Source organism: Tiliqua scincoides, chromosome 3 (genome assembly GCF_035046505.1).
Source record: "Tiliqua scincoides isolate rTilSci1 chromosome 3, rTilSci1.hap2, whole genome shotgun sequence".
In the NCBI taxonomy this organism is placed as follows: Eukaryota; Metazoa; Chordata; class Lepidosauria; order Squamata; family Scincidae; genus Tiliqua; species Tiliqua scincoides.
In genome coordinates this window covers 159551954-159561746 of record NC_089823.1, presented here as the reverse complement: position 1 = coordinate 159561746, position 9793 = coordinate 159551954, and positions in this window count along the sequence as shown.

The window sequence follows — 9793 nt, the reverse complement described above, 5'->3', positions numbered from 1 at the left end:
TCTTTGGTCAAATGACAACATCCTCTACTTATTGGCTGTTTTTCCTGTAGTCAGGGCAACACTCAACAGAATAAAACAGTATCAAACCAAAAGCACCAACAAAATCAATTAGACTACATGAGGAGCATATAAAAAGTGAGATACCACCACCATGACACAGACACACAAAAGCCTAATTAAAAAGATGCCACTGAATGCCACCTGGAAGAGTTTTACTCTTAAAGTTGAAAACTTTCACGAACTGTGGTGAAATACCATGAATGCAATCTAATACAGGCATAATAATAATAATAATAATAATAATAATAATAATAATAATAATAATAATAATAATAATAATAATAATAAAAGCCATTTCTGCCCAAAGTTGCATATAGGCAATAGGGACCAAATATGTACACCTATGGGCAGGGCAGAAATGGGTTAAGAATATTTATATGCAGCTTTTCAACAATTGTAGTTGAAATTTATAGTTGAAATTAGTTGTAAAGTTGTGCTTTACATAGTAAAATAAATCAACGTTTTAATCTTACATTGGAAAGTCCTTGAATCCTACCACTTTGGGACTTAAATATGCCCAATTCTTACAATTTTGGTCTTTATGATATTAAGGGCACAAGCCTAACGCCTTATGTCAGTGCTTTCCAGCACTGACATAAAGGCACTGCAGCTCTGAGGTAAGGGAACAAACATTCCCTTACTTTGAGGAGGCCTCTGTGAGTGACACCCAACCGCAGGATGCAGCACACATCCCATTGGCAGCACTATGCCAGTGCTGGAAAGTACTGACATAAGGGGTTAGGATTGTGCCCTAACAATCCTATCTAACCTTGGTAAGTGGACAGGTTAAAATATAAGTTCTTACAAGTTCTTACAGCACCATCAATCCATGCCTACTCAGTCACAAGTCTCACTGGTTTCAGTAGGATTTACTCCCAGGTAGAGATATGTTTAGGATTGCAATCTTCAAGACAAAGTCAGATTAAGGAGATACATGGGGGGGGGGGAGATGCTTTCTTACCTTTCACGGTCCTCTAGTGGAGACTGAATTCAAACTAACAATGCGAAAGGTCTATAATGTACCTGAAGGTACCAGAAGGAAATAAAATGTGCTTCTCCATACAGAACATGTATAATTATTCACCACAGCAAGGTATTACATGTGCTTCTGTAAATTGTATATTATGAAAAAGGAGGAGAGGTAATAGACATTTCCTCCTCTACATGACTGTTAAAGCCAAGTCCAGGAGCCCCAAAGTTGAAAGGTTGCCAACTGTGTGCCAACTGTGTGCCAACTGGTTTACTGTGTGCTATTTTGTGACTTCAGATGACTGCAAACTAATCTTCTTTGCCATATCTCTTTTTCATAAAGTTTTGATTTCATAATAATAACATAGACGAGTTTTTCTCAAACTGTGGGTCGGGACCCACTAGGTGGGTCATGAGCCAATTTCAGGTGGGTTCCATTCATTTCAATATTATTTTAATATTATTTTTCAATATTATTTTTAATATATTAGACTTGATGCTATCATGGTATGTGGCATTATTTGACTGAACAGGCAAGCTCCTGTCAGTTGCATTTTGCACCAAATGAGCTTTGCCCATGAACTTTTAATAAACACATGGGACAGATGTTTAGGTTAAACTTGGCCACTTCATTGAACAAAATTACAGGAAAGATAAAAAAAAAAAAAGAAAACAAAATCAGCAGCAGGAAGACTTAAAAATTCCTCTCCCTTAAGTGAGAGCCAATGACTTTAGGGGAGACACCAAATGATTGTCTGTTCTCCTGGGATGGGCGTTCCCACCCTGGCTCCAAGATACGGGCTGGGACACATGGATCTGAGCTTCTCAATCTCAGTCGTGTTACGGTTGACGCAGCCAACCTGCCTCTCTCCCCCCCAAGCTAGAAATAACAACAACAACAACAACAACTAGGTATTTATATAGTGCCTTTCTGGTCATCAGATTACTGCTCTGACTTTATTCAAGGCGGTTTACATAGGCAGGCGTTTCTAAATCCCTCAAGGGGATTTTTACATTCACAGAAGGTTCTCTCTTTCAAGAACCACAACATTTCAGATGGATCCTCTTGGTCTGATCTCACTTCTGGCCTTCAGTTGCCTCCCACGCAGGCTGACTAGCAGCTCCTTCATCTCTCACATGGAGGGCAGCCAAGACGCTTCTTCGCTCACACCAAAGAGCAGATGGAATAACTCAGCTCGGCTTGTCAGCTGCTTGAAGGTCTTGCCATTCAGGGAGCTGCTGGTGGCCTCGAACTGGCAACCTTCCGATGTTATCTTTAGGCTAACAGAGGCTCTACCCTCTAGACCAGATCTCCTGCCCAGGAAAACAGTTTGAGGTACTCCTTGGTCATCCTCCTTGAGAGAGGGTCCTCCACTAACTTTGTTGACCTCATGGTGCACACCAACTATCCTACTGATGCTTTTCATGCCCACACTAAACCTTCCCAAGTGACCAAAAGGCAAGACTAAATCAACACAACCCCATGACAATCTGGGGTGGGAAAACAAACAAACAAACAAAAAGCACACCTGCTAAGGCCTATCAAACAGAGAACAAAAATTCCTACCCAGCTCCAGAGGCAGCCAGCTAATCTTCAACTGTGCAAATAGAAGTGGGGGTGGGGGTTGAAATCTTGGGCCAGATTGGCTCACAGCCTTCACTGCGCTGCTTCCTGCTCAGCCAGGGACCACCTCCAAGACCCCAAGCATCTATTGGTCGTCTGCAGGCTTGGTCCAGGTATCATGCGATGGCAGACCAGGCAAGGTCTGCCTGCATGTGACAAGCAGTGGGTGGATCGTGATTCTGAACAGCTTTCAAGGTCAGTCCCATGTAGTAGGTTACAGTAACTTACTCTGGAGATAACCATATGGTGTTTAGCTATGGCAAGATTAGCTTTCTCAGCGGAAGACCATAGCTTGTACATCAGCTGAAACTGTGCAAAAATGTTCTGGGCTGCCAGCTGGTGAGCCTCCAGCTGGCAACATGGTGTGCTTTGTCAATTGTCCATAAGCGTGCCCTGGGATGCCCTGGAAAATTGCTGATTTTACAACATGCTAAATACCCTATAGGCGTACGTTTGATCTCTAAGGGCATCATCATCATCTGCACTCAAGTACTTTTCTGCACATCAGAAAGCAACTTTTGAAAGAATGAAATGTTCCCATTACTGGGATCAAGCTCTTCTAGTTTTCAGGGTTAATCATGATGATGTCAGCCACAATGCCAACAACAGTTCCATCAGAAAAGGTTTGAAAGTGACACAGTGACAGCCCACTCCCATGGAAGTTCTCCCATGCTGATGCAGCAGTGCCAGTATGGGCTGTGCTGCATCCTGCAGGAGAATTTCAACCATAAAGAAATTTCCTTGGCAGATGTTAATGCATGTAATGTGCCCTCCTATTTGCCTTTCTGGAACTGCATATCTTGCCAAAGTGTTAAGAAGCTCTCGGTGAGCAGTAACGTATAATGTAGTGTTAATGGTTAGATGTAAAGCCAATTTTTTTGCTATTTGGAATGTTTCCAACAGTCTGTCCCAATTCACTGTCTCATCATTATGTCACAGCGTCTTTGTATAAAAGTGCTGACGCCGGTTTCCAGCTCTACTTATTAAAAATAGCTGCAGAGGTGTATGATTTTTTCTGGTATAGTTACGTAATTCAGTTATGTAATCTTCAAATAGCACCACTGCAGTTTGATTGATGTAATGAGTTCCAGAATATTAGTTCTTTTATACCTGTTCCATGTTATTGAATGGTTAGGTTTCAATTTAAGAAGACAACCAAAAATAGACTCACAGTATAATCCAGTGGTTGTCCAGTGGAGGAAGGGTGCATTCCTTGCAGATGGGTTTGCCCTTTTTGCTAGGAAGCAGGGTCGACAAAGTCACATGGCCTTCCTCCTGTGTCGAGGGCTCCCATGTTCCCAGTTTTGGCCCTGCCTCACTAGGATCAGGTTGCTCGTTACCTCACTCCACTAGATTCCCTTTCTACCTCCACTTTCCCGATCTTCCCTTACCCATTTCTCCTTCCTTTCTTTCTCAGGGGCAAAATAGGGAATTTCAAACTTTTTATATATATAAAAAAGGGAGGAGGGCTTTATTCTAAGGCTTGACGTTTAGAGCAGGGGAATTCCTTCCTCCCAGTGGCATAGCTAAAGGCGTGCAGGGGCTAGCAGTTGCACTGGGCAACAAGCTTTAGGGAGGCAACAAGCTTAACAAGTGGCCAAAACTGTGAAAACCTTTGTATGTATGAATAATACTATCAAATTATATATCATTAGAAAGGTAATTTAATGCAGAATGCAATGAAACAAATTGCATTGGAATATCTGTGTTCTATCAAAAGTTATGGCCAATTAACCAGAAAATGACAACTTAGATTTTGTCATGGGGGGGCTACAAAATCTTCTTTGACCCCAGGTAGCAGATAGATGCCTTAGCTATGCCACTGGCTGTAGAGAGGAGGCAGAACAAGCGGGTGACAAGCCTCTGGGGGAGGAGGTGGGTTTTCCCCAAATTTCACTTTTTGAAAAGCCCAGGTGTGACATCATTTCCAGTTGTGATGTCACTTCCGGAGCATCATTTGAGCTCAGCACAGGGCTACACAATCATTAGCTATGCCACTGCTTCCTCCCTCTCACTTCCCACCCTTTTCTTTTCTCTTGGCCTCCCCCCCACCTTCTTTCCCTTTCTGTCTCCCTTCTAGAAGGATCCTGCTGGACAACCCTGCTGTGCTCAGCCAACAGGATGGGGAACATGTCCTTGCATCTGGTAGCAGAAGACTCACATGCCTCACTACTGTGCAGGCAGGAGTTGGGGAACACTTCAGCCTCCTCCAGGGTTGACACTTTGGACCTCCGTGCCCATTGGGGGCCAGGCAGACCCCAAAGAAGTGACAACTCACCAGCCAGGGAAGCACTTAGTTCTGGCCCCTTAAGGAGCAGGGGGATTGCAGCAGCATGATCCCCAGGAAAGAGGGGAAAGAGGAAGGAAAGGGAGAGGGGTTCTTGGTTTACCTGAAGCCAGTGACAGGGTCTGCAGGTGTAGGGAGCCCTGAGGAACCTCCACAAGGCTCCCCAAGCCTGTGGAAAAAAAGAAACACAGATCAGAAGCCACTTCTGTTTTTTGATTTCAAAACTGGAAGTGACTTCCGATTGTGTTCCCCCCCCCCAAGCTGGGAGAGCCCTGCAGAGGTGCCCATGCACACACCAGACTCTGTCACTGGCTTCAGGTAAGTTAGGAACACTTCCTCTTTCTCCAGCAGCAATGCAATCCTAGAGATCAAGTAGCTGTAATCCCCTCCCCCCGCAAGCACTTAGGTGGTTCCTTCCTCCTAAGGAGGACTTTGGGAATTACTGGTATAATCCTATGTACTTATGTATGCAGTCTTAGCTAAGGGAGGAGCAGATTTCAATGCACATTCAGAGGAGTGACATATACACACAGAAAGCTACCTATGACTGTGCCAACAGCAAGTGTCTGTTTTAAAGCAGTCCATGACTTTTCCGCTAAACCTTAAAAGCAATGTGTTTCTACGCATGTGCCTATGCACCTATATAGCCCCCCCCCCCCATAAAACAATGTTGCCCTTTTGAGTAGAAACAGGACTGGGGAGAGAAATGTGTTGCTTGCTTTTTTCCATGGGAGTTCCATGGCATGGTTGTTTTTTTTTTTGGGGGGGGGGCAATATGTTGTGAGGATGCTTGGCGTGCAATGCACATGCCCGTTCCCTGCCTCCACTCTGTTTGCCATGGTGCTTAGATAAGTAAAAAGCCTTGTAGAAAATCTGGCCACAGCGCATCACAAGTGGTGGTCTTTTGCATGGCCCTGCCCTGTGCATGAGGCAAGAAGGAACATAACAGCATTTGATGGGTGTATTCACTTGGAGGCAGACCTCCATGATGTTTTCTGCCTCAGTTTGCCTTACCTTCACCTCCAAGCGATTACAGCAATCAGACACTTTCTCTCTGCTTACCATGGTGCTCAGAATAATAAAAAGCCTTATTGAAAATATGACCACAGCGCATCAGTGTCTGAATGAGATTGAATCTAAACTTTGTTCTTTGGGAAGGTTATTAAATTAGGAAGGGGAGAGTCCATAAAGGGGCTCTTTGTCCTCTCTCCTTTAGGAGAGTCCTTCTCCAGGAAAGGGAGTGTTGTTTGGTTCTATTTTGCAGTTAAGCATTTTGCTTTTGCTTTTGTGGCACATGTTCCACGCCACGTGTGCTACCTAATATTTTTTATTCTGAATGTCCAGGAAAAGGAGGACATCCTTGTTACCCTGTAGAAGGCTTCAGTGAAGCCATCATTTGATGAAGCAACCCACACATAAATTTTCCACCTGACTCTGAGCACCAAGGGCTTTTACAGTGAGTCATTGTCTGCCTCATGCCAATGGCCAGAGCACTATGCATGGCTTCTAGAGGGACCTTTCAGGATGGAATAGGTAGAACTGATATCTCCAGAAAATACAAATACTATTACTGAGAAGTTTGCACACTGCAGCCCCCAAATGAAAAAAGCAACAGTGGCCATTTGGATGCTATTTTGAGTGTAACAGCATGCTGATCAGTGGTTTTTCCACCTGACAATAAAGGAAAATATATCTATAGCACATGAGGCAAACTGTCTGATTTGAAGTAATCCACTGCAGAGGAATAGCTCACTGTAAGAAACACTATTTGTATGTGCTAGGGCTAGGCTTGGGATGCAACCTCCTTCAAAACAGGCCCAGCCAACCCTCTTAATGCTTCTCAGAGTAGGAGTTTGTAGTTTAGTTAGGAAATTTGGAAAGGAGACTTCAAGTTAATGCCTGTTTGTTGGAGACAACCCAGGCAAATATGGAGATTCTGTGGTTAAAAACACATGCTCTTTAAAACTAGTTGTGAAATAGTGGTAAAATATAGGTGTTGGTTGAGAGCAATACAATCCACTGTTTCAATATGCATTGGCACAAGCAGCTTATGATAGTCATAAATTCTTGTGGATTCAAACTACTTCCACTTAAGGAGTATTGTGAAGCTGTAGCTTCCAGGGTGAAGCATGCCACTGCCATAAACAACCACATCCTAGACCAGTGGAAAACAATGTGGGTGGCCCACAAGAAATATATTGTTATCCTACATTCACTACCAGCATTTATATCATCTAACATGTGATTCACAGTAGGGTTTAGTAGATGTTATATTACTCAAACAATCAAACTCAGATATCAAAATCTGAATGACGTCAAAGGAATGTGCATTTTTGCAAACAAATAGTAAAAAAAAACAGCCTTAACCTTATACAAGTTCTGCCTCAGTTGTGGAAATCTTTACAGAAACCATACCATACGTTCTTCATTTGGTTACAGAAATAAAACATACATGCTTGAGCAGCACATGAAGAAAATATCCAGCAAAACAACAAGTGAAGTTGCCTATATTGACTGCAATATGAGGATAATTAATTTGTAGCAACTCATCAATATAGTATTGTTTTAGCATTACTAAAAGAAATTGAGTCAAATGTTATTTTTGTTTTTCACATTTTTATGCTGCCCTTCCTCCAAGGAGCTCTGGGTGGTGTATGTGGTTACTTCCCCATTTGGTCCTCACAGGAAACCTGTGAGGTAGGTGAGGGTGAGAGATGGTGACTGGCCCAAGATCACCCAGGAAGCATTATGGGGTAACAAAAAGCAGTGGGGATCTGAACCTGGATCTTCCATGGTCAAAGTCCAACACCAGAATCACTACATCATCCAATGTTAGAGAAGTGGAAACTCAAAATTCTCCTTCCTCTCAAATAAGGTTGAGATATGAAAAGTCTGCATCCCACCTTCACCACTTGCACGAAAAGGTTACGGAATTTGAGCACAACCCCTACAATAATTGGCTGCAACTATTATCCCCTGCTGCTAAGGAAAGGTCATGTGGGTACTTTTCATACATTACATTGGCATCCTTCAGTCTCAGAAGACTATGGTATCACGCTCTGAAAAGTGGTTCTGGAACAGAGTGTCTCTCCAGTGCACGAAGCCTGGTAAAGTAGATATGGAGGATAGACTGTTACCCATGCAGCAAATCCCCCCTCTCCACGTCGCTGAAATGGTCCAATGGAAAGGTTGGCAACCTTCAGTCTCGAAAGACTATGGTATAAGCCTACAGCACCCGGTATTCCCAGGCGGTCTCCCATCCAAATACTAACTAGGACTGACCCTGCTTAAAGGCAGAGGCCAATACAGTTGGTTCCAGCGGCGTCACAGGAGTTGCCAGAACGTGACTGTGTTCAGCCACGAACTGCCTCAGGGACTCCGGCTCCGGATTTTGCCTCGAGGTTGACTCCTGAAGCCTTTTCCATAACTGGATGTAGCCACAAGGCAGTGGAGGTTTGGGATCAGAGTTTTCCTTCTCTCAGATGAGCTGCCTTCCCAGGCTGACAAGTCCCATCTACCCGGTGGCTGTTTAGTCGCCTCTTACGACAACAACAGCCAAACTGAGGGCCTATTCTTATCCCCAGCCGCCAGAGGATGTACTTCTCATACGAGCAGAGCATTATTTGTAACTGAGGAGAGTCTGCTTTGATACTGGCTTTGACAGTTTTTAAAATGCTCTTGGTAAATTTCCTGCTGGGATGAAATTAATGTTTTAATTTTCAATGATACAATCAAAAAAATTAAGTGGTCCCTATTTGTCTGGCAATGGGTTTTCTTTGAACATTTTCAACAGCTGTCTTGCAAATGTGCTTTCCCATTACATGTAGAGATTTAAAAATAATAAGCATGTCAACAGTGGTGCCTCTTCCCACACCTGATGATGCAATTGGCACTACTGCTACCACCAGTACTGAAGAGCTCATGGCTCAGTGGGTACCCTAATGGATATTGGCTCTTGGCCAATGCTTGACTGAACAGACCCAACACCATCCTTGTGCAAAAAAGAATTTCAAATAATAGTAGGTGAAGTTTCAAAGGTCATCACAATTCTTGACCATCAAAAGAATAAATTAGGTTTAGGATTCATATGGACAAAAGAAGATCTTCGCTGGATCAGAAATGATTGTGAGCGTTTTCACTGATTACTTACGAAGCCCTCGTGCTTTCATATATATTCAACTGGGATGCAAACAAATTCTTGACTGCTTCAGTATTCATACATCCCTAGTGCAATCTGGCAGCAGAAATTTGGTGCTGAGTGATAAGTAGCAAAAATATATTTTAAAAAATTAAGAAATGGACCCTTAAGTTCCCATATCCTTACTTATCCTCAGGTGGGAAACCCTGGCCTCTGAGCAGCCCGCTTGGAGGCAGGCTGTGCAGCATGGCCTTTCCCAGTTTGAAGAGACACTTGGGCAACAGTCTGAGGCTAAGAGGCAAAGAAGGAAGGCCCATAGCCAGGGAGACAGACCAGGGACAGACTGCACTTGCTCCCAGCGTGGAAGGGATTGTCACTCCCGAATCGGCCTTTTCAGCCACACTAGACGCTGTTCCAGAACCACCATTCAGAGCGCGATACCATAGTCTTTCGAGACTGAAGGTTGCCAACACATTTACCACTTTTCAACAAAAACTTTCAGAAAGCAGTTTATGTAGCAAAATAAATGAAAAGATTGTGCATTCCTTTGGAACAGAGAATATTCTTAAAAAATAATGGCACATGAGAGACTCCAGGAAAAAAGGTATTGAAATTGAATAGGGGCACTTGCTGTCCTCCTGCTAAATAAAACAGCAGCCATTTTAAAGGATATGTGTTAACATGGAAAAGTCACAATTTACATTTCATTTAAAAA